Below are 27,078 nucleotides of genomic sequence, written 5' to 3'. Positions count from 1 at the left end.
TAAATATCAGCCTACATCCCCCTGTCTTGAAGACTAACTTTTGTATCATGATTCATCTAGCCAGAGCTGAGGCAATATTTTGTTGGCTTGATTGGTGTGCTGTTAAGTTTACGGCCCCATTCCTGCAATGGAAGCTGCAAGCACCTATTTCATTACTATTTGGTAAGTAACTTGAGAGCCACAGATGGATGTCACTATGGAAACACGAGTGATTATTACAGAGACCAATTAAACAAGAATGGACGCCTCCATGAGGCAGCAGCTTCCTTCAGTTTCTTTCTTTCTCCCAAAGCAGATTTCAGTAATAATTTCAGTAAGATTTCTTCTTCACTGAAAGCTCAGGCTGGCACCTGAAAAAAACAGTTATCTCTAAATGTTATTCTTTTTTTGTTTGTTTTCCTATCCACCTGACAGGAAAAGCAGTGGAGAACCCATGTCATTTCTGCAAGCCTGCAGGACTGAGAGGTTAACGTCCGTCCCTTGCCAGGAGTACCAGGGACACTCTGGTCTCTGAAATGTGAACAGGAAAACTTCTTGGTCTATTCTAAGATCGTTTCCCTGCTTCAGTGTCTTGTAAGGGCCACTTGAACAACCACAAGCCCAGGGCACAGGGGTCTCCACGGGCACAGGGAATCCCTTTTCTCTCGCGATGATTGCCCCTCACTAAGGAGACTCTTCAGAGCATTCCCTTCAAGGACCTTGAGTCCACTGTGTGCTAGAAGAGGTCAACTGAAGAGAACGATGGTGAAGGAGTATTTTCCCCGCTCTGGTACCAGTTACACTGGGAGTTCAGTACACAACCACTACCGAAAGCCAGCAATGTTTGGAGATAACGCTGCTGCCAGCATTGTCAGGCTCAGAGCAGCCCAGAGCAGGGTAACTAGTGTTGCAGCTGGCATGGTGCAGCAGAGGGTCCATCCAGACCCACCTTCCCCAGGGTCATCCCGATCACAGCGCTATGACATCAGCGCTTCTTGCAGGCCCGTTTCTGATGACGACAAGCGCGGCAGCACGGTTCTCGCTTTGCTGCTGTCACCGCCGCGGCTCCCCGCCCACATCTCCCAGCGGAGCTGTCCCCGGGGCGGGGGCGCCCTGGACCGCGGCTCCCCGGGGCGGGCGGTGCCGCAGCGCCCGGGGGGGCGGCGGGAGGCGGCCTCGGCGCCCCGGCTCGCCGCCCCGCGGGGATGTGCGCAGCGGCGCGGGGGCGGGATCGCTCCGCGCCCCGACGAAGCTGCGGCCTCGGCCCGGCCCCGCCGCCCGCCTCCCTGCCCCGCTGGCAGAGCCGGGCGCCCGCACGGCAGCGGGGCGCCGCTGGCTGCAGGGCCGGCGGGGCTCGGCGGGGCGTGCGGCGTCTCCCTGCAGTGGCTGCTTTGGTACCGGGGGGCAGCGCCCGCGGGGGGCGGCGGCTGCGCCCCACGCGGCGTCCGTCCGTCCGTCCATCCATCCCTGCGTGGGCGGCGGCTCGTGTGTGCGTGTGTGTGTGTGACTGACAGTGCGGCGCGCACAGCGCGGGGGCAGCCGCCCTCACGCAGCCAGCCGGGGGCCGCGCCGGCGCGCCCGGGTGCGGCAGCCCCTTCTCCGTCCCCCGGAGCCCTCCCCGGCGGGGGCGACCTCAGCGGCCTCGCTGCTCCTCCTCCTCCCTCCTGGCGGGTAGGTTACGTTACCTGGTCTCTAGCTCGGGCTGGATCTAATCCCGCGGCCGCCGCCGGCTCCTCTCCCTGCCGCGGGGGTGAGTGGGGTAATTAATTTATTTATTTCCCATGAGGTGTCCTCGGCAGCAGAGCAGCGGCGGGAGAGCCCGGGCCGGGCGGCAGGGAGGGAGGCCCGGCTGCTGCTGCGGGGCCGACGGGGCGCCGCTGTCCCGGGGGTGCTGCCGGGGAGCGGCCGAGGCGCTTCAGCACCGGCGCGGGGGGGCGGGGGCTGCGGAGGAGACGCCTCCCGGGCTGCCCAACCCGGCTCCGCGGGGCCGGCGGGGGCGCGGCGCCCGGCCCGGGGAGACGGAGCCAGCGCGGGAGGTGGGACGCGCCGCGCCGGGCTACGGCGAGGGGCGCGGGGCGCGGGCGGGCGGCACCGGGCCGCCGCACCCGCCGGGGCCAGGCGTGAGCTCTCCCCGCCTGCGGCCTCCCCGCCTACCTGCCCACCCGGGGCCGCCGCCGCGGGTCCCGGCGCCGCCGAGCGCGGAAGCCCCCCTCGCTCGGGGGCGCGGCCGGGGCACCGTGAACTCCCCGGGGAACAGAGGGGCACGGGGAGCCCCACCGGCCGCGTGCCGCGCTCTTCACCTCACTCCTGGCAGCACAAGACGTGTCCACCCCCGGCCCCACCCCGTTCTCCTCCTCTTCAGGACTGAGGATGCCAAGTGTTTGACATTATGAGGCTGTTTGCGCTCGCTATTCCACGGAACGATTACAAAAACGCCCATCAGTTTGCGCGTGTTAGGAAAAAAAAAAAAAAATCGCAGCGATCGTTTTTTGTGCAAAACGCAGGAACTTCGTTTTGTGAAGCAGGAACTGAGACTTGGCCAGTCAGCAATGAGTTCTCGATTAAAATCTTGGTCACCTCTCCCTTTCCCCCTTTTTCTCTCCCTTAAAAAACAAAACAAAGCAAAACAAAACAGAACTATTTTTGTATATGTCATGAACATATTTATGGAAGTGGCCGCTAAATTCTCAGAAAATTCTGTCCTTAAGGCTAAAATCCTGTAGGGAAAGAGGTAGAACATAATCATATAATTACCTAATTAAAGCCTTTACCATAATGCCTATTCTCATGGGTAAAGGTTGCACATTATGTGCAACATTTAAAGTAGTGTGAGGAGGCTGGAGTAATTACAGTTGTTGACATTACGTTGCAAAATATGTACAGAAGTAAATGTGGTTATCATGTGATTTATTTTTTTAAAAAACTTTATTGCTTGTACTTTGTTTAGTGAGAGTGTTATGAATAGGCTCTTTACAGACGTGTTAGGAACTGAGACTGCCTGGGTATGGACAGGAGGAAAGAGAACTTGGGTTGTCGTGGAGATATTCCAGTTTGCTGAGCTGCCAGTGAAGGAAGGAAGGACTTGATAGGGTTGTCCGTTTATTTTTCATTAATAACATTCGAATCCCTTAGCTAGCATCAGCCACAATTAACAAAAAAGTTTGAAAAATAATCTGGAAAGGAGCATGGCACCCCCAAAAAAAGCTGCAGCATGGGCAGTAGTACCTATTACACATCCAAGAATCCGTCCACAGAGGACTGCCGTCTTGAAGGACAAATTCATAGAAATCAGGTTTCTTTGGCTCCATTGCTTATGAATCTGTTTGCTTTTATGTGAGAAGTGTTAGGAATTATTCTGTGTTTTAAACTATAATCATTAAACCAGCAGACACAGACCCAGAAATGTAACGATTTATCATTCCTTCTTTCTCTGGGATATTATTGTTATAATTTGTGTATCATCTGGTTCCACTGCAAGTTCTTCAGATTCAGGAGAGAATACTTTGTCACATGTTTGTAAAGCAGCCAGGTCACTACAGTCTCTGGGCAGATCCTGGCACTGTAGTCGTAAGGAGCAGTAAGTAGTTGACTGGTAGACACAGCAAATGCTTTTATTCCTGAAACAGACTGAACAGTTTGGAATCATTTTTGTGACATCACGCAAGCTAAGTAATACTTGAGTTACATACCTGGGTCCAGGGACATTTTTAGGAACAAACATCCATGGTGACTGCCAGAGCAGCTCATGGAAGTCACAGTTGCATTAATTTAGGGAGTGGTGTCAGTCATCTCTTGTGCAAGTGTGTGAAGGAAGCCTGTGCCCAGCATCCCCACAGCCACGGTGTCTGTCCTGGCAGCAGGTTGCAGTACAGGCTTTGGAAGACCAAGCAGCACGCAAGAGGGGCCCACTAAGCCAAGCGGAGGGAGGAGCAAACAGTAAGCAGTGACTCTTGCGCATACAAGCAAAGAAGGCTTGGGTATAGATGCCTATGGTCAAACTCACTGTCACTTCCAGCCAGGCCCACAGTTACAAGGTTAAAAATGTGTAAATTGGATGAAATCTGATGTAAGATCTTTCATAGAGAAGCTGCTAGTGCTGAAGTCAAAGTTGTATACTTGGCGTTACAGCAGTGTTAAGCTCTCTTCCACATTCAAACACTTTGTACGCCTTGAAGAAAATCATAGGCTGTATAGGACCTCAGACAGTTCTGTAAAATGCAGAGCATGGCTACATTGTCTTTTACAGTGAAATATTAAAGTTCACATACTGTTTTATAGAATGTTAGGAAAGTTATTTTCGAAGGGAGCTGAAAAATAAATACATGAAATTATAAATGGTACCTGTTTTTCATTGCCTGATTCTATTTCCTCCGCTGATGTGCCTTAACTAGAACAAATATGTAGTTATATAGATATAAGTATAGAATTTTTTTATAAATGTATACAATATATACTACAGACAATAAATTTTACACAGTGATAGATGTGATAAGGTATATCATATACACAGTATTTGCTGTACTACGTAGTACATACTGCACACTATGCATAGTACAGTGCTACGTACAGTACAAATGGATGTGTTCTATGTTTATATATAATAAATTTGTATTTATATTACTACTGCATATATTAACATATCTATATAGAAATAGTAGATTATATTAACATATGTTAACAATTACGTAGACATATACATTTTCTGTATATGCTTATGTGCCTCATGCAGTTTCTTTCTATACCTCTTTTCAGAACACCCTCTCTAGGAAAGGTGTATGCATCTTAATTGACTTACTGTTGCTGTGTGCTTCATCACATTTTGCGTTTCTAGTCCGAGGCAGAGACTGAACATAAGCTAGTTGCAGTTATAACAATGCATGATTCTGGCCTACAGTGTGCACAAGTTTAGATACAGCTTAGTGTCTGCACCCTGCTTAAAGTCGCAAAAATTACCATGAGCCCTTGATTGCAGTGGCATCAGGTTTTTAAAGTGAATGCAATCCTCTGCGAGTGCTGCAGAACGAAGGCTCTGAAGTTATTCAGTTCCCTGTTGCAGATTAAAAAAAAAACTTTTTATCATTCTACATGCTTCCAATCTTGGAGCACCTTCAATGTAGGAAGCCCATTATTTAAAGTAAAAATGTTCATATCCACCCTCTAAGGGTAAGAATTAAAAATGTGTTATTGATAGTAATTAATAATTTACATGTGAATTTCAAGAAGCTAGCAAAGGTTCAGTTGCATATGCACGTGTGTATGTGTCTGTCTATGGGAGGGTGGCATTCTGTATTTTTCAGTGATCTAATTGTAAAGAAGAAATTAAACTTATCTATCTAGCATGTGTGTGAAAAGAAGTCTCACATCTGGTTATTCATTCTGTGTCCATTTGATAGTGAGATAGACTTCTGGGAGGTTGCATGTTATACACTCTCCTATTTCAGTTGATAACAGCTTGAGGTCTTTTTGGTAATATTAATGGAAAAGTTTTTAAGTATTATTTTTCACCAGAGAAAAAGAAAATGCTGCAAATGTTGAATACCTCACGGTATTTTTCGTGAGCCTAACCACTAATTGTTTGGGTAAGTTTCCTAATGGAATAGTCCCATTTCCCCCACTTGTCATGCAGTTTCATTTGAACCCAAAATTTTACAGGTCCTCTTCTAAGCTTAGATTCCTCTGCTACATCACAGGTTATGTCTTCTAGTTACAGAGTCTGGATCTAAAGGGTATATGTTTATGATTGTGTGTCATTCTGGCCTACATAAGATTACATTCTTATTATGTTGGAGGGTTTTTTTTGACTGATTTCTGTTCCGTAAATACACAACTAAAACTTCTCTTATGTCCATATGCAGGCTGGTTTGGTGTGCATGCTCCTCATCTCCAGCAAATACACAGTGTATTATCATTAGAATGATACTGGTAAATCACCTAGGCCACCTTCTGTAAGCTTTGTATCAACAACTAATCATTGTCAGCCTGTGTCTCACTCTGCCCTCATTCATAGACACAGGTAGCTCTGTCACTAGCATAAAACTTTAATCCTAATTCTGTAAGTGAAAGAAATATGTATACTTCAATTTTTCTGATAAAATTCATATAAATATGATTAGACTGTAGAATTCTAATGATAAAATGTATCCAAAGTATGTCTTTCTATTGAGGTCAGTTTTCTCTATAGGCATCAACCATGTCTATTCCAGGCCCAATAAAATTCTTTTCTTTTACAGCTCCTGGGGACACAGAACACAGCACATTGTAACTACAGCAATAGACTCAACTGCAAAAGATCTCTATCAGGCATCACAGAGAATTTGAGGCAGCTGGCAGTTATCAGCTGAAGCAGGTAGTCAGTAGAAGTGTAGAAGATAAATAGATAATAGAAAGGCAATCTGGAAACCTGGGAGAGAGATAATAAACCTTTCTTCTAGAGGGGAGGTAACAACTCAGGTAGGTCACTGATGAACTCAACTCTCAGATCAGTGCTGTGTCTAATCCTGCTGAAAATACAGTAGCAGTTTGTGCCTGTCAGCTCTGAAGTAGTATTCAAGATGTTGTTGGAAATGCAGTTCCACATATTCAGTTATAGACATCACTATTGCAGTAAAGTGCAGATGGATCATACTGCTGAAAGACAGCTGACCAAAATCCCAGGGACACTATGACCCTCTATTAAATTACAGCTGCCAGAAGAGAAAACTAGTTACACCCCCTTCTTATCCTGCATGCTGCTGTGTCTATACTGCCAGTGCAACCTTTACATAATATTCCTGCCGTACTGCCTGTGGTCCTCTGTGGGGCACGTGATTTCTTTTTTGCATAATTTCTACTTGTCTTAAAATAACTGAACCATTCTGTTTTCCCTACCATGAGCACAGAGAAGAGAGGGAAAGGCCTATGCCTATGAGTAAAAGAACATGTGATTCTTAGTAGCTGTATATTAAAAGTCCTACAAAACATCTTTCTCTTCAAGTCACTCTTATAATTCTCAATTTCCTGTCTATGGAAAGTGTGAAATCTTGCATGAACATGCAAGGAAACAGATACCATTTGATAACTCTTCTCGCTGGGTTCTGAGATGTTGTAGGACTATATTGGTGGTAGCGAGATAGCACCAGGAGATATTTTTGTGAGAGTGGGCACAGAAAAGAAGTCTGTCAGTGGCATCTTTCCACCAAAGAAGTGCTAGAGTTACTCCACGGACATTGGTCTTTATTTTGTTAACCCCCTCAGGTGGACCACACAAATAGCTGATGACAGTGAAATGTGAATTCTTGTGGAGCTGAAAAACAAAAAAAAGACAAAAAAAGACTTTTGCTGCTCAACTTGCTTTGAAAGATGCTTTTAAAAAATCTATCTGTACAGCGGGAGTTATAAATCATTCTGTTCTAATTAGAATCTAAAGTTCTAATCAGGAAAGCAACAGATTATATTCACAAACCCCATTAACAAAATTTAGATGTGTCCATGTTGCTGGTTGCATAAATAATGTGTGTCCTTTGAACAGTCCTGTCTGTAATTCTTAAAAAGTAATTGAGGTACATGTTTTTATTTTTTATGTATTGTTTTAATAATTGTTTTACTATGCCACTGGACATGAATTAATTGTGTGCCTCTGTAAATTCTGCCTCTAAGTAGTGATTGCTGAGGGTGTTTTTCCTTTCATATCTCATTCTGTGACTTCTAAAGTAAGAAAAGGCCAAAATTTCAAAGCTTACATACATTAGAAGTTTAAAATGACCTTATGCTATTTTGAGGCCTGATTAGTCTTTCCATTGTGCCAGTATAATCCTAGTGATAGACTCTGGGCCAGTCAAGATCCATTTTTTGCATCAATTTCTCAGTTCAGATGTTATACAAATGCAAATTACTACCATTGTGTTATAAGATACGCCTAACTTCATTAGATTACATATCTTTTTAGGTAGCAGGAGAATTTTCTTTTTGACTTACATATTTTTATTTGCTTTTAAAAGAAGATGAAAGAGAAATAGCAAAAAAATAACTTAATAGATAAAATTCTAGAATGTGCCTAAGTATTTATAAGATTCCTGTATATCAGTAATTATCAACTAACAAGATATTGACAACATGTTGTCCTAAACAGTGCAAATAATACATAGGGAATATATGGAGTGAGAAGTAAGGATTCATCTCTCCCAGGGAACCATCCTTAGCATTAGGATAGGAAAAGGTCTTTTTTTACTTTTTTCTCTCTCCCATGAATCCTTTGAATGTTTCAGTCTTTTTCTACATTGTGATCCAGATTCAACAGGAAAAGTGGAGAATAAGTAGTTCAACTCAGTCTCAGGCTACATAACTCTCTGAGATTCAGGTACTGCCATAAGAGGTGTAAACAGAGGGAGGTCTTAGCATCTCTTTCTGGTCAAGTTCCCTAATTGTGCATAAAAGGAGACATCCTTCATTACCTGGTTGTGTTCAAAAGTGAATTCAGTGCTCTGAATCTCAGGGGATGAAGGTATCCGTTCTGTGTAGGTACATGAGTTAGATAAGTGTTTAGACAAACAGCATGGTGGAGCGTTCCCAAAGATACTTGCTGTACCACCAGTGGAAAGGGAAAGGCTTCCTCCTCAAGGTTTCTGAATTTCCTCATGGAGGCACTTAACCCACTGACTGTATGAGAGCTGGGATACCTAAGGGACTAAATCTGAATCATCCTGCCAGCAGATGTTACAACACTGGCAGCTATATACAGCCCTTAAGAGTAGTCTAAATACAGCAGTCTAAATACAGCCCTTAAGAGTAGATTGGTTTGCAGAAACCTTAAACATTAATGAGCGTTCTCTGATGGGATCACATTCTTCATTCAGGGTAACGTGAAAACCCAAGTCCTGAGCTGGTCAACAGAATGTTATGAACATCTTGAATATCGCGAGCATATTGAATGTGCAATTAATCTTCAGTACTTTCATTTGTTATTCATTGTGTTGAAAGTACTGGACTATATGCATACATGAAAAGCTTTCACTTCTTGCCTTTATTTCTTCTTATTAAAATAATGGTTTACTTTGCAACTCTCCTCGAGGATAATCACATTTTCCTGAAGTGGGTAAAACCTAAGAAATAGAAGTGTGTTTGGATTACTAGTGCTTTGCATGCTTCAAAACTGTAAAAATCCTCAGTATATCATGTATTTGCTTTCGTTACTGATTAGGTCAAAAATGTAGTTTTGCAAGATAAAGGCATTATAAAAGATTTCAGATGTAGCGATATGTTTAAGTTTTGGGGGCTACATACCCAACAGGTCCTTCTCCCAACACACAAATTGACACTGGCAGACTTTTGAAGAAGAAACCACATGATACTTATGTGTGTTGTTCTACAGGGAATTACAAGGAAGCAGAAGTCAACTCTCTTTTTGGGGAAGGCCTCAGACTGATAATCCAAACCCTCCAAACCCTATTTTCCCCAACAGATATGTGGCGTGGCAGCTACGTGTTTGCAGGTGTTTGCATACGTGTTCTTACTTCTTTTTGGTGACTCTCTTATTCTGTAACAACTGGGCCTGCTGGAGCTTCTGCTAGTGTCCTGGGTGCCCTGGTGCCTCACACTATTCTGTTTTGGTTATTCCACAAAATCAGTAATAAAAATTTCTTTCTTCATGTTTCCATTTTATTGTTGTTGTGGTTTAGCCCCAGCTGGCAACTAAGCACCACACAGCTGCTCGCTTACTTCCCCCTGGTGGGATGGGGGAGAGAATTGGAAGAGTAAAAGTGAGAAAATGCAGGGGTTGAGATAAAGACAGTTTAATAGGTAAAACAAAAGCCGCGCACACAAGCAAAGCAAAGCAAGGAATTTATTCACTCCTTCCCATGGGCAGGCAGGTGTTCAGCCATCTCCAGGAAAGCAGGGCTCCATCACACGTAACGGTTACTTGGGAAGACAAACACCATCACTCCTAATGTCCCCACCTTCCTTCTTCTTCCCCAGCTTTCTATGCTGAGCATGACACCATATGGTGTGGGATATCCCTTTGGTCAGTTGGGGTCAGCTGTCTGAGCTGTGTCCCCTCCCAGCTTCTTGTGCACCTGGCAGAGCATGGGAAACTGAAAAGTCCTTGACTAGTGTAAACATTCCTTAGCAACAACTAAAACATCAGTGTGTTATCAACACTGTTTTCAGCACAAATCCAAAACATAGCCCCATACTAGCTACTATAAAGAAAATTAACTCTATCCCAGCCAAAACCAGCACAATTGTCAGTCATTGTCTCATTGCCAGTAATGTCTTTGGATACACAAGTATATCCACTTCTTATCAAGTGGCTTGAATTCTGCAGCAGTTTATTGTGGTCTAGCATGAGACTTCAGTGGAGATTAAGACGCCTTAGGCATCTATATGGAAGTGCTCAAGTGTAAGCTGTATGTGTAAACTCCTGTTCTAGACAACAGAGTCAATGCAATCCATGGAGCCTACTCAGTGCCTTGTCAGTTGGAAAACTGGTTTGCCTATGTTTCAGAGTGAGCTGGGTTGTTCTTTAGGCTCCATCTGAACACAGAGAAAAAATATAGCATCATGTAAAATGTACTGTCAGTTTCTGTGTCATGCAGTTCTCTAAAGGATGCAACTCCCAGAAACTCGAAAAATATTCTACTGTAATCATTAAGTTTCTGACAAAGATAGTAAAAAGAACTTTCTTGAGTTTCTCCCAAAGATAAATTAGGATTCCGTGAAATTGTCAAATCTTCTCTTGTCATTTGCTGTGACTTGTGCACATCATACACCTCTATACTCTAAACTGGTAACACATATTTGGCCACGTAAAAGCAATCTTGGGTCATCTTCATGTGCCTTTATCCTGAAAATGTGTATCAAGGTAATGATGTGAATTTCTTGGGCTTATTCAATACATTTAAGATATTAACAGGCTTATTTGAGTTGGTTGCCTGTAAAAATGGGAGACTGCATTTGTTGATGCAGAAGGTTACTCTGAATTTGGTGTCTGAGTGTCTTTCTTACCTCTTCCATGTAAATAAAATACTTTCCTGCAAACAGTTTTTTGTTTTCTTTGTAGTAATTGTATATATCGGGGGAAGGGAAGTCATTTGTCCTTTAGCCTAAAGATTTTTACTTGTCATAGCACCAACAACCTGTTTTGTTTTAGAGCACTGGGTTAATCTGAAGATCAGCAGCTAATATACCAGAGAGCAGGTTTGAATCCAACCATCACATAAAACTGGAAAGCAATAGCAAAGGACACAATCCAAGTTATGGTTGGACTAAGGTTACACAGGGAGGCTACTGACCCAGGACAGCTACAGAGGCAGAGCCTAGACAGCTGCAGAGTAGTGGCAGCCGGCCAGTGTTCCTGAACAGATGAAGATGAGGCCAAAAGGAGGAGGACTTAAATCTCAGATATTAGCTGCTCTAATATAGAATGAACAAGCTATATAAGGACCTTACGTACTGTGACAAGAATTACAGCAGCTAGTTGGAAACAAAGTCCTTGAAGCTTCTTGTACAACTTTTCAAATAGAAATTCTCATAACCAAAGTATTTTAAAAATATTATCTTTTGAGACATATTTAATTCTAAAAATTGTATACACTAGGTATATCATAAACAATCTTTGCCCTCAAATATGTCATATACTGAGTCATTAAAGAAAGGCCATGGCTTCACAGGCACATTTCAGTTTACGCAAAGATAATCCTAGTTATCCTTCTTTGGCTAGGAATTAGGATCTGTGAGCCCAGGTATGTTGTTTTTAGTATTGCAATTAGCCCACTCTTCATGATGGTATACTGTGTCTTGTGTACTTTAATTGTTCTTTGAACAAACAAAAACTATTTATGAAAGCCCTGTTTCTATCTGAAAGTACATTTTTAGATATAATTTATGAGCTGTGTGCATCTCCACTGGCTGAAAAGGTTACTTTTCCTATCCAATTTTTAAAGCATATTAATGCTTTACATTAATATGTAAAGCATATTAATGCTTTACAAATTAGTTGCAGACCCTGACACAAAGGCCTGGCAATTGAAAACCAGACAATTAAACACGTCAAAAAGGAAGAGAAGAAATGCAGTACAAAAAGGTCTCTGCAGAGAACCCATAGCTGTCTGTGACCCTCCCCATTCTGTGTAGGACATACTTAGGTAGTTTGGATTAGCCTTGGATACAGATGATGTCAGAACCAGTCCTCCAAACCTTTTCAATTTTCTATTATGAAAAATGCTATAGAGCTGTGGTATCAGATATGAAACAACCCCTTACCTATTTTTTTAATGTCAATAGAATTATTTTTCATTAAGTTTTAAGTTATATGTGCTTTATACTATGTATATATTTTTTCCTATTAAATCCAAAAATCTTTCCTGATAAGGGCATCCTTTTTCAAAGTACTCCTTAAAATAGAATAGCTTGATGCTGTGAATAGCACTTTGACATTGAAGAAAACCAGGGAGATGCAAACAAATTCTAGCAAGTCTGGAAGCGGTGCCTGTATAGTTCAGAAATAGTTTGACTCGTTAGTAGATTAATAGGCTGCACAGAGAACCGGATCTTTGAAAGAAGTTAGTGAATTAAGGGCAGACTATTACCCTGTAGCTCCCATTAGCCTGCACATTAACCAGATAGATCTACAGATATTTCTGTCCCATACAAATCACTGGAACAATGGATATAGGTTTTATATAAAATCAGCATGGCCATAAAATGGAATGTAGGAACATTTTACAATTACTGCAATTAGAATGGCCAAAGCCTTTGAATACAGCTTTGTCAGGATTTTCATTCTCAAGAGCCTACCTATTCACAAATCTGAGGTGGCTGAACATCACAGAGTTAGATTTCCTAGTATGGTTATTTTTTGCTCAGTAATACTTCATAAAACCATTTAACAACTTTCATGTAAAATGTATTTTGATATATCTGATAGAAACTATACCTGACCTTGGCTGAGGGCAAAAGAATGGGTAAGATGACCTGTCATCTATGATTGCAAGCCACTGTTCCTATCCTTTATCTTTCAAACAGGGATCAGTTGTGATGACAGATACAGTGAGATACAGCAGTCCCTTCCAAAGGGCTTGTAGTGTTCTGTGTGTGCAGGAAGGTCATAGGAAAGGTCAGCAAAGTCCCAAACACTGCACATTAAAGAGTTCAGTTGTGGGGTAGGAGCCTCTGCCAGGCATATTTTGAATTTCAGTTACTTTATGGGAGATTCATATGACCAAATGGAACTTTTGCAATGTACCAGCTACATTGGAGCTAAGCATCTAGGCTACCATTATTCTCTGTGGTTAGAAGTAGGCACCTGAAGGACACAGTTAATTTCATCAAAAAGGTCTAAAATGGGTCAATGGAATTGTGTTCTAGAACTGCCCATTTGTCTCTACTGACTACAAAGACAACCCAGGGTGTTAGTACAGTATAAACATCTGCAGTTTAAAAATGTGAAGTTAAGTGAAATGACTTCCATCCTAACTTTTCCGTTGTTTACATATTGCCATCCTTTTTCAAGGAAAAACTGATCAAAAGACTCAAATCAGATTTACCATACTGCCTTTAGCTGATTTTTGACTTCTCAATAGTTTATTATATCCACTCTGTGTCATATAGTACAATGACTTATCAGAGGCTTCCAATTTTGGCTGATAGTTCTGCACTAGATAAGCGCAGAAAATAAGCTGAAGAAAATAAAAACAAAAAGCCATTAAGTTATGCATGAGAATTTATGAATTTCCAGGGTAATGGACTTTCTCCTATAGTCTCCAACATTGAACAGTGACAAGGAAGGGGAAGACATGGACTGTGTTGTCTTTCCCGATTTTACTTTAGATGTAGTAAGAGAAATTTCATCCCGATTCTGCCTGCCCATCAACATATGCCCCTAAAGATAAAGACTTAAAATTTTCTTGGTTGGTTCACTGTTCTTTAACTGCAGGTTACTACTTTTAAGTACTCCGTATGGACTATTACTTGAAAAGTATGCTTTGAATAGAACCTGTAGTGTGGCTGTAATATCCAATAGAAGTGAAAAAATGGCACAATTTTGCTGCACTCATATTTTGTGTAAGGTATAAATAATATACTTACAGATAGCTTGAACCCCCATAAAGCCCTGCAGGAGCAGGAGTGTTTTATGCATTGACAAGTCCAATGCTATGGCTAATGAACCCAGGCCAGCAATGCAGCTACCATAGGCCTGCCCATAGCTGGCAGCTGATCTGTGATATTCACAGAGAAAATATTTTTCTCCTGCATGCAATATCTCTTTGCCAAGTGTATTCAGACTTGGCACAGGTAGAAATATTTGATGCTCAGCTATTTTCTGCTTTGATAGGAAATATTGGTGTTTGGTGAGTTTTTTCTCCCACATGTGAAAACTATATTCTCTGTTTCTTACAGCCTTCATCAAATACTTAACTAACCATAGTTAGGAAAATACAGTAAAAGAAGTAATATTCATTAAAAAAACCTAGCTACCAGTCTTCTTGTGGTGATACTGATCATTTAGAACTATCAGATAAAATAAAGCATGATTTTGAAAGGGGACTAAATTGGATGTATATCTAATGAATTCAACTTCTGTTTATTTCGCAATGAGAATTTTTAAAGGAGAGAAAGATGAAAAAATTATAGACATTTGTTTTGAGCAAACACAATGAGACTGATTTGTTCTTTATAAACCAACACTCATGTTTTGTTATGCATATATGACTATACAATTAATTTTGCGTCTTAGAGAACTGTTTATTTAGTTTTTGTCATACATTCCTGTCAATATCCTGAACGAAAGAGGTGAAGATAGAGTGGCTTAAAAAAGTAAAAAAAAAAAAACAAACAGCCCTACCCCCCAAAAAAAAACCCCACCAAAAGTTCCAGTGGGGAAAAGTTCTCTTTATATGGGGGTAATATTTGGGGTAATTTATTGATGTTTGTCTGAGTGTTTCATTTTGGTGGTTTTATGGTAATCTTTTTATTGTGAATGAAGTCAGCAGTGCCCAGATTAGCAAATGAGTGGTTTTCTAAATCTTAATAATGAAAGATCAATAAGCGATTCTGAAATTACTTGTGACAGATCTCAGCAATAATAGAGGAATATAGTTTTCAATTCACTTGTGTACTGCAGCACATTTATGTCAATGAGACTGATTATGTTTTAAGGCTGTACAAAGAATTGATTTTTCAATTTAGCTTTCAAATTAAGCAATAGAAATAATTTTTATTCTGAGAAGCCAGTGTTTTGTGTTTCCTTTTTTTTTTACTTTAGGTCCCAGACTGATGAAAAAAAAATCAATTCGTTTGAGATCGAAGTATTGCGTGGCCATGTACAAACAATTTTCTTGGAACACAGGTAAGAAAAAGCAAAGAAGATGGACCAGATCCAGACAAAGCTTCTAGAGAAAGCCACATACTTCGTTCTGTTGGAGTGTTAGAACATCCACCTGCGTTGTGCAGCCTAGGTTTAGTTTTCAGTTCACCTTAGGGGAATTAAATCTTAAACTCTTCTAATCCTAACTGCCAAGCTGCGAATGGTTCTGTAAAGAGAAGAATAATTGTAGCAGAAGTAACAGAAGTCTTATCTTCTCTCTTCTCTGCATTACCCTCAGAATATCTGTAGCCTTGGGAGAAGGTATTCATTTAACCTATGAAATAAACTGTTTCAGATTCCTACGCTCACTTAGAAAGAGAACAGATCTGAGTTCAGACAAGCACCGTAACAGGTGGGATGTGGAGCATGCAAAGGCTGGAAAATTTATGCATAGGATATCCATATGTTGGAGGTACTCCATTTTGTATAAGACATCATCACTGAGTCAGAGAGAGCAATAGCTTGATAGTATTGGGTTCAGAAAACCTTTCAAGAGCCACTGGATTTAAAAGCACCAATACAAAAAAGCACAGTAAAAGGTAAATATGATCTCCCATTTCTGCTTTGTACTCTGAAGTTAGGATGCTAACTGAGGATCTGGGAGAAAGTTGGGAATTTAAGCAGGGACTGCCAAATTTTCTGTGAATGTCAGGAGCACTAGATTAAGCAGGCATAACGATAGTTCTACATTTGTATGTAATGAAATTTTCAAAATTCTGGTAATGAGCACATTTGGCTTGCACTCACATAATTTCGAAGTGACTGAAAACGTGTTTTTTGAGGAATTTATACTTTGTCAAATCATCATCAACATCATCATCATCTCTACCCATCTCTGCTCATCTGACAACAGCCTTAGCCACAGTCCTTCAATGGATTAGGATGGAGCAGAATTAAAGGATACCATTGGGAACACTTGGCACAATACTTGGTAGGTTTCATTTTGCATCATGTTACTAAATTACTGCAGTTACAGGAAAGGGGGGAAAACTATTTCCAGTTTCTCAAATGCACCAAATGTTGGAGTTACAAAATTAAATTGTTTGACTTAAAGAATTGAAATGCATAAATGCAGATTCATAAAAAAATATTAAGATGATGATGCATTGCAAATTTGGAGCATGACTGTATGAAAAAGGACAACATGACAACATGGCAGTCACTCCCTTTAGTCCTCTGCTCATGGGATTTAGTGACTTCCCAGACTATTTTTGTCACACTTTGTTTTCTTTTTCATGTCTCAGTGTATTTCACAGACTGAGCTAAGGGACATCAGTGACAATTACAACAGATCCTATTTCCTGCCACATTAGTACCTACTTAATACAAAACTCTCCCTTCTCTCTGTCCCACCTACACATACACACAAACACACAGAAAATTAAGAATAGGTGGTTTTGCGTAACCCGATGGTTTAAAAGTTTGTAGATGGAATTAGAGCCTGGCTTAAATCAAAATGAGTAAGAGGAAACAAGAGGTCATTTTAAACTATAATGTTATGCAAACTTATTTTTGAAAGAAGGAACATGAATGATGTAAATTTTATTTGTTTAAACTAAAGGAACTCTTGATTATGCAGTTTCAAGGTTTCTAGGAAAGTCATGAAAGTGTCTTACTGAGAACGTAAAATTTTGTTGAGAGGAAGTGTGCATGTACAGCACCACCAGAGGTTTGGGTTTTATAGATCTCAGGAACAGAATTTCAAAGGATCTTTGGTGATCAAGTTCAGTCTCCTGCTATTGCTGACTATGCTTTTATAATAATTTTTAAGATTTAGATGTATTATATATAGATATATTAAAATGAACTTTTATTTCCCAGACTTCCTCAATATTTTCTTCCCACAATTCCTCACTTCAGATGGATTCATTTCAGAACTTCTCTCTGATAAGTGTCATGATCTCTCTATACTCAAATGGGGTACAATATCAACCATATCCAAGGTTTCTGTTCACAGCCAGTTCACTATCCTTATTCACATACTTATCTTTACCTTATTTTGACAATGCTCTTTTTAAATTAAACTCTGATTTACCTTTTTGAAGATACAAATGTCTGTTTTGGTTTTTGTTTTTAAGCTGCAAGTTGCTCCCTGTAATTAATGGCCCGTTAGCTACTTATTGACTCAAGAAAGGATAAAACTTATTCATTCAAAGGACTCAGGATGTAAATTTGGGAGTGAAATATTTTCCTTCACTACACTATGTAGTTAGATCAACCTGTCCATTAAGAAGTGTACTAATATAAGCATCTTCATTAATTTATGGAGTTTATAGTGGTTCTTGATTGAGACCATTCACAATGGTAGTCAGCCATTGATTTAATAATAGTCTTGGGGTGACTCATGCACAAAACTATTTTTGAAGCACACCATAAAAATTATACCAGAAAACAAATAGCTATTCCTTCCAAAGTTGATAATCCTTTGCTGCATTTGCAGAGGCCTGGCAAATTCCCTCCCAGCACTCTTTTTCCCTCCAATTTCCTACACGAACCAAGAATGTAATTTTGATCTCCTTCAGGTCTGGGTTCTCTATTCCCTGCAGCTATTCTAATTCAGATAGTAGCCTTTATGTTATTTTGATGGAGCAATATCTTTTGCTATGACTTTTAAAAGTGATTTTCCATGATGCTCTTAGATTGAATTTTGGGTTCCCTGCTTTCCACACCTGAAACAGATCAAGATACCTAAATGTCAGAAGGCACTTACTTTTCAGTGACTTCTAACTCTGGAGATGTCTGTATTCAATTAGCACCTCTCTTTCAGTCTAAAGCTTTGTACGTATGTATGTGACTGCAGAATTACTTTGTCTTGAGCAGCATTGCCTTCTCTACATCTGAATTCCATTATGATTTAGAAACCTAAAGACTGTTTCCCAAAGGATCCGATCTAGTAACTGCACATCAGACAGTCTCATGAACTGGCAACACAGAGTTCAACCTATGCCAAGCCACAGCCTCTTCCTTCAGAAACCATGACTGGGAAAAGAGATGTGATTACTGTGGTGTGTGCACCTGGCACGCTGTTTAGAGGTTGGAGCATTCTGGTGGAAGGCAATATACATGGGGTTTAATCATTGCTCCCGAGATAATTTATGCACATTAAATTAGGTTTGGGATTAAAACAAAATAATAATAATAACAATAACAACAACATAAATTATTCACCCAGTATGGAGTAGATCCAAAGCTAACGTTTCTAGCTGGGTGCTTTGGGTATCACTGTCAGCCCCAAGCTAAGCTATAGCCTTGTAGTGAGGGCATTTGCTTGAGATATCAAAGCTGTGGATTTAAGTTTGTTGGAGTTGAAGGGAAATAAATAATTCCCTGCAATATATTTATAAAATGGGCTACATTCAAAGGGTAGGTAGCATCAGGTGTGTTTTAAAAAAGGTGAGCCCTGCTTAATTATTTATATGTTTAGCCTAAGGAAAGGACTTAGCATCTGAACCCGAAATGGTTAGAGAAGCCTCTTTAGATTAAAAAAAAGAAAAAGAAAAAAGTGATTGGTCAAACATACCTATTAACCTTCCTCTAGTCTCTCTCCATACTGAGAATGTGTTACCCATGAATAGCTAAACCTTGCCAAGTTCAGTGACTTTGCATCACCAGTAGCACTGACCTGCATCCCCACCCTAGCAACAACTGCTGACACCTGTACTTGAAAACAGGCAAACTCATAAACAGCCAGGGAGCACTCTTCAGCTCTAAGGCTGACTGATATAGACTGGTGACATCCACGCAATATTCTTGACCTTGGACTTGTGCCTGGGATGGTATCCTTTGATCCACAGATATAATAATGACTTTCCATTTTCTTTCCCTTTTTTTTTTTTCCCAATTAAAATGTTTGAAATAATGAAAGAACTTTGCAGCCCACTGGCATCTTGTTTTCAGAGCATGTTGCTGAGGGCATCTGTTATAGGTTCTGGGGTATCATAGGCAGGGCATGTGAGTGTATTTGAGGCACAAGACTTGCTGGAATAGTGCTGGAGGTGGGAGGGATGGGTAGTAGGTTAGTAGGGGACAGCAGGGTAGAGAAACCTCTGGGTGTGGGACTGGCTCTTGGTTCATGCAATCCCAAGCATTTTCTAGGAGTGTCCTAGATGGTACAGGTGAAAAGCATGCCAGAGAATATGTTAATAATTAAGTAGTATGAGCGGTTGGGTTCAGGGTTTGAGCTTGCTCTCTAGTCCTATTTTATTTAGCACTGTAGACACAGCCAATTGAGATAAGATTTTACTGCTGGGCTCATTTTCTCCTAATCCAAAAAAATGTTCAAACATGACTAGATAAGGAGACAGAGGCAGATAACGTCAGGCTGGTTTCAATAACAAAGATTCAACAAAGGTGGCAGAAAATACTTGCTTTTCCCATTCACAGCTGAAATAAACTATGATTTTACCCTCCGCTCCACATACATGTTTAGTGGATTTTATTAGAATGGGAACACTGCAGGGACACTAGAGCAGAAATAGAAAGTAAAACACAAACACAGAGGTGTAAAGAAAGAACTATGAACATGTTATAAACCCAGAACTACAGAAATGGGTAAAGAGGAGTCTTAAATAGGACTTTCATAAATACAATAAACTTTGCAATGACACCTTCATCCTAGTCCCCCTATAGATCTTTAAGAAGGGCTACTGACATTAATACTGTGAAACTGCATTTTATTCAAGTGTTTGTTTTAAATAGAAGATCAAAATAATAAATGAGTCTAGAGATACATCAGTAAAATAGAAAAATTGCTTGATTTTTAAAAAATGAACTGATACATCTTTGGCCAACCCTGGTGTCCAAATCTATTTGTCTTAAAAATTATGAAAATAAATGTAATCCTGTTTCTTTGAAAGCTCTTGAGGCAATGTATCCATAAAGTACAATAAAATAATAACTATCCAGATCCATTCAGAATATAAACATGGAAATATGTCAGTTTAATTACTTCTTATTCAGTTTATGGATTTTTACATTATCACTTTATTCTAAGTGATGATTTTGTAGATTGCCAAAATAGACTCTTATTCTTACTGTTCCTATTATTTGTGTATCTTTGGTTGAAAATGATTACAGACAATTCACTAATGGCAACAGAAATGACAAGAGACTTTGCAGTTGGCAGGTTTACAAAGCAAAGTAACAATACATATTGTATCATGCGATACCTAAAGAAAAGTAAAATAATTGTAATTATATTAAAATTCAGTTGTAATAGTGTTTTAAAAATGCAGGACATCAGTGTTGCTCCTTGAAAAAAATATCTTTTCATGTAATTTTCCTCACAACACTCCATGCTGTTGGTTTTGTTCTGTATTTATTTAAATGAATATTAAATCACTTTTTAAAATATTATAGGTGACTATCAATTACATGCTTATACTATTTATTTCAATATGACAAATTTAGTGCTGTGACCACACCCTCAACCAGCTGCATTGACTACAGTAGAAATGCAGATCTGTAAAGGACTGAACTGGCAGATTGTTCTCCATGCAGTGCTTTTACTTTTCAGTTCCATTATGATTTTTGAGAGTTAGCGTGAGAGGTGCTTCACAGAATAATGGCCTGAAGTGAAGAAGTGCTGATCAAGCCTTTTGTCACTGCAAAGTAAATCATCAGCCCGCTGTTTTTAAAATCCCATGGACATGGCTTTATAGTATGACTTTGAGAAATATTCTTTCTAATTTTTCAAGGGGGTGAGCAAATCTGTCAGAAATATTTGCTGAGAAATCAAGAACCCAAGTTGGGAAGGAGGGATAAGATAGAAGTTTAATACATTTAATTCCTTTGACTATCCCCAAACTGTAACTCTATCTACTTCTGGCAGGGGCACTAGCCTGTTATATTTTAGTGCATTGACAGCCATATAAAGCTGCAAAAGTACTGAATCAAGTATATTATTTACTAGCAAAGATGACAGTGGGAAAAGCTTGAATGGCAGCTCTACGTTCTGCATTAACATCTAAAGATGAAGATCTGAGAACAAATCTATCATAAGGGCTTTGTACCATAAGGACCTCTCTTCCAGAACATAGCCCAAAGGACTGCAATCACGTACTGATGAACCTGAGAAATCCAGGTCTCCTTTGTGAGTAGGAGAAATGGTGCTGTACTGCTTCTTCCGATGGCAGGTTACTAGCACAAAACTCAATAAACTTGGCTTAAGTGCAGTGTGCGTATACTGTATTAAAAGGCTTTTACACTGTCTTGCTTAAAAAGATCTCTGATCTGCATAGATAAGATGCTGATGATCAGGCTTAGCCACCCAGTCAAGTAATTTATTAAGAGCATGGCTTGCGTCCAGATTCTGCTTGCTACTGTTTTGTGAGCTGCTGCCTTGGAGACCCTAAATCGTGAGGAAACATAATTTAAATTAATTTCCTCACCTTTGTGCAGTTCTTCACCTGAATCAACAGAGACAAATATTGGCCCTACATGACTATAAAAGCATCTTTTTCATTCTTATATAAAAGTAAATCCATCTTGGAACTAAACAACTTGTTGCCAAAGCTCTTTTTTGCTGAGCTGATGTGATATTTTCAGATAGCAAGAGAGACTGGTTTGTACTGTAATCAGGCAGTCTCCACAGTCGGTGTTATTTGACAGTGAAACTGGGAAAACCTTTCTCTGTCCTTGCATCTTAAAAGGCAGGGAACATGCTCGGGTGAAGTGTACAAATATCACTGTGGGTGAAGGGAGAAGGCCAAAATGCATTGACAAGGACTGGAAAGGGTTGCTGTGAGACTTTGTGATGAAGTGTCCTTTGTATTAATCCTCTTCACCAAGGAAAGAATACACTTCACACAACAGATGTCTTGACTCAAGGTGTTTGGGAGACTCTGTGAATCCCTTGTCAGGACAAGTGTGAATCATTTTTGGGAGGAGAGAGAAAAAGCAAATTAATAAAAAGGAAAGGGACAGCTCAACATCAGAGAGATGTTTATCTGAGTGGTAGAGAGCCACATTCAACCTCTTGCTCCATGCGATTCAGAGCAGAAATTAAAACGTCGGTCTCATTCTGCCTTTAAGAGCAGAAATCCTATTTTGAGAAACACCAATGAGGAGAAATTATTATTATGTGTAATTGTGTAAATAAGCCTAGTTATGCTGTAGCTGAATTTGGCCCAGAATTTTATTTGAATAACTGCTGTATTTCCAAGTAACTGGGAATTAATATTTGACTGCAGATATTTTCCTTGATGACATAAATGTCTCATACCTTATTTGCAAGTAGTTGTGGTAAACTTACTGGCATTTTTCCTGGCTGTATACCCACAGCATTCTTTTGCTAGCTAATAAATCAGCTGAAGTATCACACATCACAGGTTTTTTTGTATGTTATGGCCATACCTGAGGAAAGCATTTCAATGGATGTCTCTCAGTAAACAAAAGAGTGGCCCTCGACTTCAGAAATGTAAAGCAAAGCTTTTGTTTGCTTCCTGAGTAAGATAACTACATTCTACAAATAGCTTTGACCTTTCTCCTCATGGATAATAAATCTACCATTATTTTCTAGAACCTCCTTATTTTGTAATTTGAATTTAAATTTCATCTTTAAGGAAAAATGTACAGGATCGGTAACAGTTGAACCCACATTTATTTAATAAATTGTGAAAACTACAGAAACAGTAATTTATACCCAAGAAAGGGCTGATTTTTCTGATTAACAAGTTAACAATTCCTATTGCTAAGGATTTAATTTCTATCACTATAAGCTATATTAACATATTAGTATATTGTAAAAGCTGTGAATGCAAAGCTTCATATTAAACATCAGCACATTTTATGACACAGCTTTTTATCAGTAAATTTTCTAATATGGTAATGGAGCCTGGTAATAGTAAAAATAGCATTATGCCAGATGGGTAATAAAAGTGATAAAAAAACCAAGGTGCATGTACTTGGACAGAAAAATCTATGAAATAATTGCTTACGTAGTAATGAATTTGAACAAACAATTCCATAACCACTGTTTCATTTCTGTTTGTGAATTATTTCCACACATTAAAAACTCAGAAGAACATCATATAAAGAAAAGGACAAATATGTGGACGTACTTACAAGCATTGTACCAAAATGTTTCTGAAGCTGATTCTGAGAAGCTGCAGAATGATCTAGGTGACTGACTGTTAAAAACTGAAGATGAAATTCAACACCAATAATTGCACAGAAATGCACATGGAAAGAAAAACAATGCTAGCTATAGATACAATGACATGCATCAGTGTAACTGTTTCCACTTGGAAAGAGATCTCGGGAGCTTTTTGGTCAGTTCACTGACAATCTGAGCTTGATGCTCAGTAATGGTCAGAAACAAATCACAGTGGTATGATTTATTAGCAAAGGAATGTAAAGCAAAGCAGCAAACATAATTATACCAATGTGTAAAAGTGGTATTTGCAAATTGTAAATATTTCATGAATTTCTGGAAATGCAAACACCTAAAAACCTCCAAACCTGTAAAAAGCATGGAAAAGGGTGTGTGGCATGGTAAGAGGTAAGAAATTGCTTAGGACAAGTGAAAAATGAAATAAAGACCCTGGGGTTTTGAAATTCTGATTGCTTTCCCTTCAGTTATGTAATTTCCAGAGTACATGCTTGGCATGTTTCTTTATCAAAAGGACAAATAATTTAGTATATTCCATGATGCTCTTTAGGATTGTATGTATTTTCTCTAAATTAAGTGTTTAAAAATTAGACACCTAAGTCTTAGCTATTCAGCTTAGCTATGCTATCTAATCAATCGGGGAAAATAGACACTACAGAGGAGTTTCATCTCACCTTAACTTAGTAATCCAAAATTGCTCCAATTGATTGCCCTTGAGATGTCTATTTCCATGCATTAATTTTAAAGATGGCTTAGAGTGACTACCTCAACTACAGTAATGTGCTACTGGTGTTTCTGCCATATATATGTGCCCCTGCTTATCTACTATATATACAGCATCCATATCCATATAACATATATATAGCATCTATATAAAATATACATATAACAGCTCAAGGACTTTTTTGGTTTTGGTGTGTGCACAGAGATGATAGCTCTTTGGTCTCCAACATTGTCCAGAAGAAATCCTCTCTAAAGATAAAAGGTTTTCACTTTACTTCTGTGATGGCTAACTTGTCATCAACTGTCGGCCATTATTTTATTATACAAACCTCTAATGGAGGAGGAATCAACTAGATAGCAGTTTATACAAGAAAAGCCTGAAAAAACAGTATCAGCTGGGGATGCAAAACTATTTCTAGCACTCATTTGCAATAGCAATAGAGAGAGGAGAGTTTGCCTATTGTATCTACTGCTCACCTCTGTACGATGTCTACTTATTTCAAACAAGCTTCTACTGTTTCAGGAGGTGTTAGTAATTACAGGGGAAAGCATGTTTTCAGTGGAGTGTGATGATTTGAATGGAATGTGAAGACATGAAGTAGTAATAATGGCTAACAGGTCATGGGTGAATGAAATAGATTTTCAGTTTTCTTGCAAACCATGGTGTTCTTTCCTACTTTTGAAAAAATCAGAGTGTTAAAATCTGAGTGCAAAGACTTGGTTGCAAAGATTGTAATTAAAGTTCAAAGCCAGTTGTAGTAAGAGCCAGTTATAGCCAAAATATCGCATTCTATATGTGGGTAGGGTTTTGCTGCATGGTTTTATCTGTTTAAGGCTGTAGTATTACCATTGTCATTGTTACCTGAGAAACCCGTTTCTAGCATAGTTTTTTCATGATGCTACTAACTCATTGTAAGTATATAAGATTTGTCCTTCAGACACTGCATAGCTTTCCTGTCAAATTTTGGAATGAGTTAATAAAATTATTGTTGACTTTAGCATGCTTAATGATCTGGAACCTTTTTTTATTAACCATTTGCATATTCCTAATGGAAAAACTGTGAGGTATTTCTTTGTCAGCTGTTTGTCAGTCATAAATATCACCTTACAACATTTGGATATAAAGGCATTTTTTTCCACATATTCCTTTATCACATGTTTTTGCTTCTTGCCTTTCTTAGCTTAGCATTACCATGTATCTTAAACTGAATTTGTGAAGCTGATGTGAAATGACGTGCATAAATATGCCTTTTATTGTATATTTATGCACAACACAGTAAGGTTGCAAACCTGAACATTTTACATTCAGTAGGAAAAGTCCGACTTAAAAATACAGGAGTTTGATCAGGTCCGGTGAAAGCACAGTCTTATGTTAAAGGAGGAAAATAAAAGTATCAGGAGTGAGTGCAGATTTAGATATGGAAGAATATTCAGTAGAATGAATGAACATTATCCTTTTTATTCTTAAGCAGTGAATATAAATGTTATTTCATTCCAAGCCACTATTATTCTCTATATCCAGTAACAACTGGGGAAAATGTACAGTGATTTGTAGTATAAAGAAGAGAAGTTATATTTTTGCTAGAATCAGAAATATGAAATATGTGGTAATTTCATTCTTGGAGTCTCCCTTTTGTTATGGAAACTATTACATTTGTTTTTTATTAAGTAAGAAAGATTATATTTCATCTTAACAAATGTCTTTCTCTTTTACTTGCTAATGAGAAAAAATGCCTTCCACAGCAAATTTAGTTGTAAATTTTGTCAGTAGAAGCCTGCCCTATTTAACATAGTTCCTTTCTGAACTTCTCTGTGTTCGGGTTCATCAACATTGGAGTTAGAGAAAGCAGAAAAGAAAGCAAAAATGCTTTTCTGTTCCAAGGAGTTAGTAAACTGTCATGAATTCAGAACTAAATTTCTGGGCAGTAAGTGGGAGAGGATCCTTCTGAGGGAACAGTTTATTGCAAAGTTCAAATGAATCAAAAATAATTCAAAACAACATGGATTCCAGATTTTTCCTCATGAAAATGTTTTTCCTTTCCGAAGTGAGACCTGTCTATCCTCCATTAACTAATATTTTTTGAACCTCACTGCCTCTTCTCTCAAATTAATACCCAAAACGTGAGACAACTGTACAATCAGAAAAGGTCTGTCTCCACGTCTCCTGTTGCATTTAATTTTCCACATATATAAATATTAACTGAAGAAGAGATTTCAGCCTTACTGTGGTCCTTCACAGGGGTGAATTCTAGTTTCAGAACAGTTTCTCAGTTTCCCTTTCTCAACCAAGAATATTTAGTCATTTATATGAAGATAAGAAACTGCATAGAGATATTAATGTTAAGACAATCACCTGACATGTACAAAAGGCAGGTGAGTTCAGGACACTCTCCAAATTTTAAATGAATATTGGACTCATTCTTAAATCTATCTGATCACTTTCAGACTGTTTATGATCTCCCAAAGTTCAATACTTTGTCAAGAGGCCATAACATGGCTGGATATAGCTAAAGTCATGCTGAAAGCATGGGAAAGTAACCTGTATAGCAATGTACAATATGTAATTGGATACTGAAAAATGTGGGAAATGGTTGAGGAGGAGGTAGTAGTTTAGTTCTGTTTAGAAGTGCAAATGAACTGAGAGTTTGCACATAACTTATTAAGAAAGTTTTATAAGATTTCATGAGATTTGATCAACCAAGATCAAACAAGAGACCCTGTTGTACTGAACTTAAAATGAAGGGTGGCATAGCTTATGCTGTGTTTCCTCATCTTATATGTTCAAGGTGCTTAAACGTTATCTGGAATCTTTACAGCTTTATTTTCTAAACATTTTTTTTTATAACAGGAGTTTTCTCTGAGCACCTGACATTCCCACTTATTTTTCAAGCATTTCCTTTCAAACCCATGTGACCTATGCATGGTG

At 39.3% G+C, this 27,078-nt stretch overlaps 1 protein-coding gene and 1 long non-coding RNA gene across 4 annotated transcripts in view; one reads left to right on the top strand and one right to left on the bottom strand.

Annotated features, from left to right (window-relative positions):
- Nucleotides 1-1,910, bottom strand: part of SLC16A7 (solute carrier family 16 member 7) — an 88,379-nt gene extending 86,469 nt beyond the window's left edge. For both annotated transcript variants that reach the window (XM_072862590.1, XM_072862609.1), the window contains exon 1: nt 1,665-1,910. The gene's annotated coding sequence lies outside the window, so the exon portion shown is untranslated. The remainder of the gene's footprint in view (nt 1-1,664) is intronic.
- LOC140652194 (uncharacterized) overlaps nt 1,241-27,078 on the top strand; it is a 29,767-nt gene continuing 3,929 nt past the window's right edge. The window contains exons 1-3 of one of the 2 annotated variants that reach the window (XR_012042682.1): nt 1,241-1,650; nt 15,218-15,301; nt 16,173-16,218. This is a non-coding gene — a long non-coding RNA (uncharacterized lncRNA). Of the gene's footprint in view, nt 1,651-15,217; nt 15,302-16,172; nt 16,219-27,078 lie in introns of those variants that run through there. The other variant, XR_012042683.1, reaches the window with a different exon arrangement.

This window comes from Ciconia boyciana, chromosome 1 (genome assembly GCF_034638445.1).
Source record: "Ciconia boyciana chromosome 1, ASM3463844v1, whole genome shotgun sequence".
Lineage (NCBI taxonomy): Eukaryota > Metazoa > Chordata > Aves > Ciconiiformes > Ciconiidae > Ciconia > Ciconia boyciana.
The sequence above is the reverse complement of the archived record's forward strand: the minus strand, read 5'-3'. Positions and strand labels throughout refer to the sequence as shown.